This window comes from Balaenoptera acutorostrata, chromosome 4 (assembly GCF_949987535.1).
Source record: "Balaenoptera acutorostrata chromosome 4, mBalAcu1.1, whole genome shotgun sequence".
NCBI classification, from domain to species: domain Eukaryota; kingdom Metazoa; phylum Chordata; class Mammalia; order Artiodactyla; family Balaenopteridae; genus Balaenoptera; species Balaenoptera acutorostrata.
In genome coordinates, this window is record NC_080067.1 from 26,931,356 (window position 1) to 26,943,548 (window position 12,193).

Genomic DNA, 12,193 nt, shown 5'->3' on the forward strand with positions numbered 1-12,193 from the left:
GCTCTTTTACTAGGATGGTAGCAAAATGGTGGTTTCCTAATACCATCATTTCTTCTGCATTTATTAGTTGGCATTCTACAGTAAGGAAGAGCTGTCCTTTAGGTATGTGTGTACAGACTTGGATGAACTTATGGATTCTTATTATACTCAATTGGTTATAACCCATAACTGTCATATATTCGGATGTTTACTGCCTTTGGGTGTCTCCTTGTACTTTTGATCTATCCCTATTATTTCTTATTTTCTGTCACAGTCTGATGTTCCAGACTCATCTTGTACTTGCCCTGCCCCAGTCCTTGAATCAGCCATTTCTTCAGGGATCCCTGGTTCCTTTTAACAAAGAATGCTTTTTATTTATTTATTTATTTTTTTAATAGCTACTTTATTTATTTATTTATTTATTTTTGGCTGTGTTGGGTCTTCGGTTCGTGCGAGGGCTTTCTCCGGCTACGGCAAGTGGGGGCCACTCTTCATCGCGGTGCGGGGACCGCTCTTCATCGCGGTGCAGGGACCGCTCTTCATCGCGGTGCGCGGGCCTTTCACTATCGCGGCCCCTCCCGTTGCGGGGCACAGGCTCCAGACGCGCAGGCTCAGTAGTTGTGGCTCACGGGCCCAGCTGCTCCGCGGCATGTGGGATCTTCCCAGACCAGGGCTCGAACCCGTGTCCCCTGCATTAGCAGGCAGACTCTCAACCACTGCGCCACCAGGGAAGCCCAAGAATGCTTTTTAGAAACCAAAAACTGTGTGCTGTACTGTGCTCAGTGCCAGTCATGTCAACGCTTCTAGGCCCTTTCACTGGACAAAGCTAGAAATACTGATATCTCTAATTCCCATCGAACTCTGTAGGGATTTGCTTGCTTTGCCCTGTTTCAGGGTTGTGTCACCTTTCTTCCACAGTGAGAACTCTGATTCCCGACAACATTAGTATATTCATTTATTTGTTCAGATCTCAAAATATAGAAAATAGTTTCAGAATTCTTGTACTCATACTACTACAGAAAACCAAATCTATTAAATAAAATACAAGACTTATTTATTTATGTATGTAATTGCCAGGAATGGCTGAAACCCATCGAGATTCATCCCTGAGGCTGGATATATTGCTACTGGATTAAAACTATTGTTCTGGTAATGTAAAAGGTATAGGGGAGCCTTTTCAGTGGCAACCAATAATAATTGCCACAATCACTCTGGGTGTTATTTGGAGACCACTAGGAAGTGAGATGGGAAAGAAGAGTCTAAACTGCCAAGATCCAGGGGAGAGATGATAAAGGCCTGAACCAGGGAAGTCTACCAGGGGCACATTGCCCGTGAAATCAGCTGAGCCCTTCTGGAATCTTCACACTCTAGTCTGTACCAAGTCCCTGGATAATACATTTCAAATGTGCATCCTCCAGTGTCAGGAGAATACTAGCTGTGTGACCTTGGACGACTTATTAACCTCTCTGAGCCTCACACTGGTCACGCTGGCTCTACCAGAAAGGGTGTGGGCTTGTCCATGATGTTGCACAGAGAATTTTCCCAAATTTACTTCTAATCAATGGTTTGGACCAATAGCACACTTTTCTTTAATCGGCAATTACATATTCCTTTTAACGCTGCAGGAATCCCAGGTCCTTTTAATAGATGGCGCTGTAATAGCAGTTTTCATCTTAAACCACTTTATTTTCAGAGGGAATGAGAGACTATGTCAAGAACATAATGAGATAATTCAGTGAAAACAATGAAATGCTTGACTACCACACAGGTAATAGCTGATAAAAAAAAAAAGTCTCCAGTGACAATAGATCAGGTAGCGTGGAGCGGGTAACTTTCAGTTGTGTGGGTGGAATGTATTCTGAGTTATTAATTCCCCATTTGCTCAAGGCCGGCCATCCTCAGTGATGGCTTGACCAGGCTTCCTCTCCACAGAGGGTGTGCTATCTGTGTCAGTAGTGGGGTGTAGAGGCAGCAGTTGGGGCTCTGGAGTCAGCCAGACCTGTATTCAGAGTCCAGCTCTGTTATTTATTGCTGTCTGATACTGAGGTGTTAAATGGGGTTAAGAAACATGACCCTATAAGATATTATGTGCCTTTGCTGAGATAATAAATGATGAAAGCCCAGTAGAGAGACACATTGTAAGTGTGAGTTCTCTTCTACTGTACCTCTGCAACTTCACGGATTTACTTCTGTGCCCTGACAGAGCCCTCTTATCTATACATCCTCTCAGTCACACAATGGCCTCAGCCAGCTCTGAGGATTAGACCACCAAGGAATGAGAGCAGACGGGAGCAATACTTCCTGCTACACCACACCCGGTATTTCTTCCAGGACTCAAGGAGCATTAAGTCACCTGCTTCTCTCTTTATGAAGACATTTAATAACGTTTTTAAATACCTAACCAGTGCTCAGTCTCTGTATTGGATTTTTGCAGATGACACGAAGAAGTATAAGAAGTAGTCCTTGTTTTCCAGGAACATAAAATCCCACTAAGGACCCAAAATAATTACAATGCAAAGCACACAGACCTGGGTTCAAATCCCAGCTCTGCCACTTACTAGCTATGTGACCTTGAACAGTCACTTAACCTCTCTGTACCTCTATTTCCTCACCTGTGAAACAGAGCCACCAATACCTACCTGGTCAGGTCATCACGAGGTTTAGAATAGCTGCTACGTGTAAGGGACCTGGCACAAAGTAGGCCCTGAGAAAATCCGAGTTCCTTTGTCTTCAAACCACGTGGTAGTTAAATAATGTAACAGGAGACCTGTTACAAAATTGCCTGTGAGTAACTGGCAAGTGAGATGCCCTGAAATAAAGGCTCTTGGAGCTCGGTGGAGGAGAGAACCATTCGGGCGGAGGTGGGTGGAGTAGATTCTTACATGAAGAAGGGAAGTGACTGGCATCCACCACGGATGGGCTGATTTTCTCAGGTGCATCATGGGAGCCTTGTTTCCTGCACCAACGATAATGAATAAAGACTTGGATGCCTAAGATAGGAGTGGCACACTGAAGACTGAAGAAAGTCATTAAGTTATCCACCCAATACCCAGACCACTGATACTGTTTGTCCTTGAATTGCCAGTTCTCACCATCCATCTGTCTCAGTGGCCTTTGGGCCCACTGTGAATGAATCGTTCCAACTCCTGCAGTCATCAGAGTCCTCTGGGCAATAACAAACCAAGTGAAGGACAGATATATACCCCAGATAAAGGAAATGCTAATGGACAGAGATGTGTTCACCCCAATACTCTTTACGAAGTATAGCTTTGAACAAAAACATACAGGGAAACTTACTTGCAGAAGATGTTAATAACAATCACCAGCTGTTGTAAATTATGTTTTGTTCCCAATTATCAGCTCCCTCTTCTGTAAGAGAATCATACATCCTTTCTCTGCCAGGACTCTCTGAGGATGGAGTATAGGGGTCTCCCATTGATTTTCAGGATGGCCAATGGGATATGAGAGCATGCAACAGGCACCACATCAAAGCAAAAACATTAAATGCATTTCAGTGATTTATTTGGCCTCATGCTCTTGTCTTCTCAGATGATCCTACTGTCAATCTGGGTCCCAGAATGAGAAAGCCTGGTGCTCAAGGTGAGCTAAGCACAGCTGAGTCATGACGGGTAAAGACCAATAAACCAGAACACCCATGAGCTAGAGGTGTTTGTTATTGTAAATCACTGAAGTGTGGAGGTTGTTTGTTGCCACGGCAAAGGCTGACAAGTACATCAACATTAACTGAACACTTGTTCCGTGCTGGCGTTGTCCTGAGCAATTATATGTGTTCTCTCATTTAATCTTCACATTAATCTTGCAAGATAGAGTTTCATCCAGTGTTCTCCATGGTAAACATCAGAAAATTACTCTGCCTGTGTACAAAGGGAAGTACAAAAGGAAGGCTTCTGCTTCCAGCCAAGATAGAAAAACACAGGCTGGATGTGCCCTCCCACCTGAAAGAACTAAAAAGTCAGTGAAATATATAAAACAATGTTTGTTTTTTTTTTAAACAATGGTTTTTAAGATATTGTATAATGGGCAGTGAAGGACAGTAAGCTCTGAGATATGGGCGTTTGCAAAAAAAGGGGAAGACTGGCAGAGCTTGGTATTCTCCTTGGTTTGGGAATATGGAGCTGAGAGCAAGGAGGCCAAGGCAACTAAAATTTGCAGGGCAGAACACTGGAAAAGAGAAAGCTACACAGAGAGAGGACCATGGAGATTTGCAAAGGGTCCCCCTAGAAGATTCAGCTGAGCACAGATCAGGGCGTGCACAAGAGGAAACTATCCAAGGCATGGAAAGTAACTACCAGTAAAACTAGAGGGAACAATCTCTGGAGCTCACCTAGGACTAGAAATAGCATCTCTCCCTACCAGCCAGAGTGGACATCAGGCAAAGTAAGAAAAGGGTCTTGCTCCACAGTGGGAAAAAATTACCAGACATGCAAAAAAGCAGGTACATGCAACCCAATGTGAGGAGAAAAATCAATCCATTGAAACTAACCCAGAAATGACCCAGATAATAGAATTAGTGGACAAGGACATTTTATTTTATTTATTTATTTATTTTTTAAAATTATTTATTTATTTTTGGTTGCATTGGGTCTTCGCTGCTGCACGCAGGCTTTCTCTAGTTGCGGTGAGCGGGGGCTACTCTTCATTGTGGTGCGCGGTCTTCTCATCGCGGTGACTTCTCTTGTTGTGGAGCACAGGCTCTAGGCACGTGGGCTTCAGTAGTTGTGGCACATGGGCTCAGTAGTTGTGGGTCACGGGTTCTAGAGCGCAAGCTCAGTAGTTGTGGTGCACGGGCTTAGTTGCTCCGTGGCATGTGGGATCTTCCCAGACCAGGGAATCGAACCCATATCCCCTGCATTGGCAGGCAGATTCTTAACCACTGCGCCACCAAGGAAGTCCCAAGGACATTTTAAAAAGTACTATGACTGTATCCCATACATTTGAGATACTATTTGAGATACCAAATCTGTTAAATAAAGACATGGGAGATATAGAAAAAAAAAAGGCCAAGTTGAATTTCTAGAAACAAACCTACAGTGTTTGAGATGAAATCCCACTGGGTGGGATTAATCACAGATTAGACATGGTAGAAGGAAGAGTTAGTGAAATTGAGGACATAAAAATATAGAAACTGTTGAAAATGAAACACACAGAGGAAACAGATGAAAAACATGAACAGAATAACAGCAAGCTGTGTGACAACTTCAGGCAGCCTGGGCATGTGGAGTAGGGGTCCTTGAAGGAAATGGAGGAGCAGAAAAATATTTGAAGAAATAACAGCACCCAAATTTCCCAATATGAAGAAAACTCTAAACCCACAGATCTAAAACGCTTAAAGAAACTCAAACACAAGACACATAAAGAAAATGACACTGAGGCACATCATAATTGAATTGATTAAAGCCACTCATAAAGAAAAAATGTTGAAAGTAGCTAGAGGAAAGGAGGAAACACATTACATACAGAGGAACAAAGAGGATGACAGCAAATTTTTTGTCAGAAACAATTCAAGCTAAAAGACCATGAAGCAACATCTTTAAAGCAATGAAAGAAAAACAATCCATCAACCTAGAATTCTTTACCAAGAGGAAAAGCTTTCAAAAGTGAGGCCCAACAAGGCTTTTTCAGATATACAAAAGCTTCAAGAACTCATTACCATCAGACCTGCTCTATAAGACCCACATAGTTTAAAAAGTAAAAGGATGGAAAAGATGCATTGTGCTAACACTAATTTTAAAAAGAAGTGAGAGCAGATATAGCGATATCAAACAAAACAGATTTCAGGGCAGTGAGTATTAGCAGGCACAAAGAGAGTCATTTCATAAAGGGATATAACAACCCAAAGGTATATGCACCTAAAACAAAGCTTCAAAACACATGAAACAAAAAGTGATAGAACTGCAAGAAGCAGATAGATCCACAGGTATAGCCATACATCCTTCTCTTAACGACTGACAGAACAGATAGATAGAAAATCAGTAGGAATAGAGAAGACTTGAATAACACAACCAACCTGACCTCATTGGTATTTCCAGAACACTCCACCCAACAACAGCAGAATACACGTTCTTTTCAAGTGCACCCAAAACATTTAGAAAGTTCAACTATATTCTGAGCCATGAAATGTTTCAGTAAATTTAAAACTATTTAAGTTATACCAAGAATGTTCTCTGACCACAATAGAAATAAATTAGAAATCAATACTGGAATGATGTCTGGAAAATCTTCAAATATTTGGAAACAAAATAACACAATTCTAAGTAAGCTACGCATCAAAAAGAAAAAAAAATTACGTTACAAAGTATTTTGAACTGAATGTAAATGAAAATGCTACGTTGCAAAATTTGTGAGATGTGGTACTTGGAAAACAATTTATGGCACTAAAGGCCTATATTAGCCAAGAAAAATGGTCTAAAATCAATGATCTCAGCTTCCACCTTAAGAAACTAGTGAAAGAGCAAATGGATGCCAAAAGTAAGCAGAAGAAAGGAAATAGAGCCAAAAAATAAACAAACAAAAACAGACAAAAAAATAGAGAAAATAAATGAAACCAAAAGCTGATTATTTGAGACCATCAATAAAATTGATAAACTGCTAGCCAGACTGAACAGGCAAAAAAAGGAGAGAAAAGACCCAGGTTACCAGTATCAGAAACAAGAGAGGTGATATCACTACAGATTTTTCATGTAATAAAAGGACGATAAGGAAAAATTATGAACAACTTAATGTCAATATATACAATAATTAGATGAAATGACAAATGTCTTGAAAGATATAAACTACTATAGTTCATTCAAAAAGAAACAGATAAACAGAATGGCTCTATATCTATTTTAAAGTAATTGAATTTCTATTTAAAACTCTCCCCATAAAGAAAACTCCTAGAATTTCCCTGGTGGTCCACTGGTAGAGAATCCGCCTCCTAATGCCGGGGACAGGGGTTCGATCCCTGGTCAGGGAACTAAGATCCCACAGGCTGTGGGGCAACTAAGCCCGTGCACCACAACTACTGAGCCCATGCGCCTTGGAGCCCACGCACCACAACTAGAGAGAGAACCTGCACGCCACAACTAAAGAGAAGCCCGGGCACCACAACAGAGACTCAACGCAGGCAAAAAAATAATAATAATAAAAGAAAAAAGAAAAAAAGAAAAGGAAAACTCCAGGGCCAGATTACTTCACTGGTGAATTCTATGAAACATTTAAGGAGGAAATAATACAAATTCTATATAAACTCTTCTTTTTTCTTAGAAGAAAAAGGAACATTGTTAACTCATTCTTGAAAGCCAGCATTAGTTTGGTGCCAAAGCCAGGCAAAAGATATTACAAGAAAAGAAAAGCACAGACTGTATTCCTCATGAACATATATGCTAATGGGATCCAACAATGTATTAAAAGGATAATATACCGTGGCCAAGTGGGATTTATTCCAGGAATGCAAAGCTAGTTCCACATTCAAAACTCAATCACTGTAATTCACTGTATGACTAGATTTAAAAAGAAAGGAAATTGGGAAATCACAGAATGCCTGGGAAGGCTGGAGAGCAAGATCCAGAAAAAAAACAGGCAGGAGAAACAACAACAAAAATAAAATCAACAACAAATGCAGGGCAGCAGAAATACAGCTGGAATCACACCCCAAACCCAAACTACCGAGCTGCCATTCCCAGCACTGCTCACTGCACACGGGAGTGGGAACCACTGCTAATGGCATCCCTGGGATCTGGATGTTGCTGCTGCCAGTGCCTCCATCAGAATGAATTCTCCACAATCTTTGCTTTTTTGGAATAGCTGATTTCAGCTTTGAAAACCCAGGAGGGAGGTTCTGATTGGCCAAGCTGTCAGGAATACTGGAAAAGGGAGGGCAACAGAAGGGGTTCTTAGTTGCCAACAATAGAATCCACTCCACCTACTTCATGCAGGTGGGACTTAGTAAAACAGATTAAATAGCTTATGGAATCATTCAGATTGCTGAAAATTAGGCTCTGGACCGAGCTTTCTGGAAAATACTTCTGTCTACACTGCAGAACAGGCCTGGTAAGGGAGCTTCTGCCACAACTGAGATGAGGAAGCTGCCACTCTTACCCTGATCCCAGAAAAGAGCTGCCTCTACTTCCCCAGAAGTACCAGCCAGAACTAACGCCGTAGTCCTAGAGAATTTCCTGAAGTAGCAAACTTCTGAATCTGACTGGTATATTTGTCTGGTAGAATCCAGATCACACCCCCATCCAGGGAAAGGGAGGCTAGGACATGAAGGGGTTTTTGTTTTTATAAATTTCTTTATTTATTTTTGGCTGCGTTGGGTTTTTGCTGCTGTGTGCGTGCTTTCTCTAGTTGTGGCGAGCGGGGGCTACTCTTCGTTGCGATGCATAGGCTCTAGGCGCACAGGCTTCAGTAGTTGTGGCACATGGGCTCATTAGTTATGTCTTGCAGGCTCTAGAGCACAGGCTCAGTAGCTGTGGCGCACAGGCTTAGTTGCTTCGTGGCATGTGGGATCTTCCCGGACCAGGGCTCAAACCCGTGTCCCCTGCATTGGCAGGAGGATTTCTAACCACTGCGCCACCAGGGAAGTCCCATGAAGGGGGTTTATTTGTTTGATTTTACCAAAAATAAAATGCAAAGAGGGTTTGCAAGAGATTTGAGAGCCATGACTGGGTGCTGGGCTTTTTGTCCATCAGCAGGAAGCGACTCTGCTTCCTACCTGGATGCATGCGGAGGGGAGCTCCTCAGGCTTAGAAAGGTGGTTCAGCCACTCAGTGTCCCAATGTGACAAATGCCACTAGAGAAAGGTACATTTATTAGTTCACAGATTGGAAACTGAGCTTCCCAGACATTTGGTAACTTGTGCAAGATCACAATTTGAAGAACAAACATTGGCCAAGCCCTTATAGACGGCACCTCCTCTAATCCCTACAACTCTATGTGGTAGATAGTATCTCTCCCATTTTATATAAGAGAAAAATGAGGATTATAGAAATCCATTAAAGGCTAAAAATTCTGTGGTGTGACCCTGCCGTGTTCTGCCCTCCATCCCGCCACCTCATCCCACTGTACCAAGGTGTTTTATGACCACAGAACTCCCCAGGACTCTGGGTGTAGGTGTGTGTGTGTGTATCCTTAATATCTTGTCCTGCATCAAGTTCAGTGTTCACTGGATGAATTTGGGGGTCTCTGTCACTGAGTCTCACCTGTCTTCTTTCTTACTACAGGCTAACTCGGGTGTATTCCAGAGTCCTCCTGGGGTGCTCAGACCTCAGGGCCCCATTAGCTCTGCTCATTTAGGAAGTAAAGGGCAACAGGAAGGGGAATGGAATAACCTGGGATCCGCAGCTATGTTGGTATGCAAATCATTTGTATGCAAATGATTCCAAGGAAATAGCGTTGGGGATCCCTGGGTCAATCATTTTTGTGTCCTGTGAATGATGCAAATTATTTTTGGTGCCTTTAACCCTCCATGTTTTGTAGCTGGACTGAAACAGTTTAAAAAAAAAAAATAGACTTCATTTTTAGAGTAGTTTTAGGGACACAGCAAAACGGAGTGGAAGGTACAGAGAGTTCCCATACACCCACTGCTCTGACACATGCACAGCCTCCCCCATAATCAGCATCCCCCACCAGAGTGATACATTTGTTACAATTGATGAACCTGCACTGACACATCATTAGCACTCAAAGTCCATAGTTTGTCTTAGGGTCGTGCTTGGTGTACATGCTGTGGGTTTCGACAAATGTCTAATGTATCCACCATTATAGCATCACACAGAGTAGTTTCACTGCTCTAAAAACCTGCGCTGCACCTATTCATCCCTTCCTCCCTCCTAACCCTTGGCAACCAATGATCTTCTTACTGTCTCCATACTTTTTTGCCTTTTCCAGAGTGTCATATAGTTGGAATCATACTATAAGTAGCCTTTTTAGATTGGCTTCTTTCACTTAGTAAGAAACATACATTTAAGTTTCCTCCGTGTCTTTTCCTGGCTTGAGAGTTCATTTCTTTTTAGTCCTGAATAATATTGTATGGATGTACACAGTTTATTTATCCATTCACCTACAAAGGACATCTTGGTTGCTTCCAAATTTGGGCAGTTATGAATAAAGCTGCTATAAACATCCATGTGCAGATTTTTGTGTAAACATAGGTTTTCAACTCCTCTAGGAGTCTGCCAAACTGTCTTCCAAAGTGGCTGCACAATTTTGCATTCCCACCAGCAATGTTTGAGAGTTCCTGTTGCTCCACATCCTCGTCAGTGTTTGATGCTGTCAGTATTCTGGATTTTGCCCATCCTAACAGGTGTGTAGTGGTATCTCGTTGTTTTGACTTGCATTTCCCTGATGACATCTGATGTGGAGGATCGAAACAGTTTTTAGCATATCTTTGGATAGGCTGACCCATGCTAGACAGTGAATCAACAAGTCCACTCCTACGAATAGGCACAAGAAAACATTAGCACAGATGCAGTAGGGAACCTGTTCAAGAATGTCCATAGCAGCACTGTTCATAATAGCCCCAAACTAGAATCAACCCCAACACTCCTTGAAAGGACCATGGAAAAATGAATTGCTGGCAAAGACTCTTTCTTTTGACCAAACTTTAATGTTTCCTCTGCTCATCCAGGCCTGACCTTGGGCTTCCCTCTCTGTTCCCCTAGAATCCAGTTTGAGCAGGAATCCTGCTAAGTCAGTTTAGCAAAACTCTCCCACCCTTTGGTATCTGACCACCCTCTAACATCTGATCGAATCTCTCATCCCTCATGCTGGCCTGCCTTCAGCAAGGACCCTGATGAGTCAGTCTAGCAAGAACCCTCCTTACCCCTGTGTTTGCTCTTAGTAATTTTCCATCCCTTGACCCCCAACCTTGCTCCTTGGCTATAAATCCCCACTTGTCTTTGTTGTATTCAGAGTTGAACCTGATAGCTCTCCCCTGCACCTCCCCGCCCCACCCCCATGGAAGAGTTTTCCTTACCATCTTTAACAAATGTCAGGAATAATTTTTTAACATTGTGTTTGTTCACCCAATAAGCTATTATAGCCATGAAAATGAATGAGCTACAGTTGCATGCGTTAATATGGATGAATCTTGTTGAGTCCAGAGAGCAAGTCCTAGAAAACTACATACAGTATAACATCTTTTAATAAAGTTCAAAAAACAAGTAAAACTAAATAAAATAATGTTTAAGCATATACATTATATATATATGTGTGTGTGTATATATATACACACATGCAAAAACACACACACACATACACACACAGTTGACCCTTGGGTTTGAACCACACAAGTCTACTTACACACGGATGGTTTTCAATAAATATGTCCTACGGTTCTACACAATCTGTGGTTGGCTGAATCCCTGGATGTAGAACCTCGGATACAGAGGGTCAGAGGGCCAACTCTAAAGTTATACAAGGATTTTAAACTGCGTGGGGATTGGCACCCCTAATTCCTGGGGTTGTTCAAGGGTCAACTGTATAGATATCTGAAAAAAATAATCTAAAGAAATGATAAATCTTAACAATCAGGAGAGTGGTTTTATGTAATGGGGAGGCAAAAAGATGGGCTAGAAAAGGAGCACATGGGAGATGCAGGTGCCTTGGGTTGGATGGTCGACTCATAGGTATTTACTATATTATGAATAAATACATAACTATATAAGGGCCATGCATAGGTTAATGATGACAGTGTGTCATGAACCAAGGACTATGATTAATCCAATTCTCAGCATTGATGTCAGAAGGAAGAGAGGGAGGGAGGGAGGGGGTAATGGAGATAGAGATCTTCTTCCTCCCAACCTTTGTCTTTCCTTCCTTCTGCCCTGCCTTCAATCATTTATTCCATGACCTTTTATTGGCTGTCTACTGCATACCTGGCCCTAGGCTGGGTGCCAGGAGCACTGAGGTGAAACAGACACAGTCGTGCCCTTAAGAGAGCTGCTGTCTGCTGTGGGTGTCTGAGAGTTCCCAAAGGGTTTGCGAAGTGCTGTGACAGAGGTAAGACAACAAGCTGCTGTTGGGTTCCCTAACCCACCTGGGGCTGCTGGGGAGGGCTGTAGAGCTTAGAGAAATTAGTGAGTTGGAAATGGAGGTGGGAGTGCAAAAGCTGTAAAGAAGAAAAAGACAGCTCAGCCCTGGAAGTGCTCACATCTTGTGGGAGGGGAGGATGGAAAGAAAAGAGGCAGCAGCAACAGTGGAATTGGGGCCC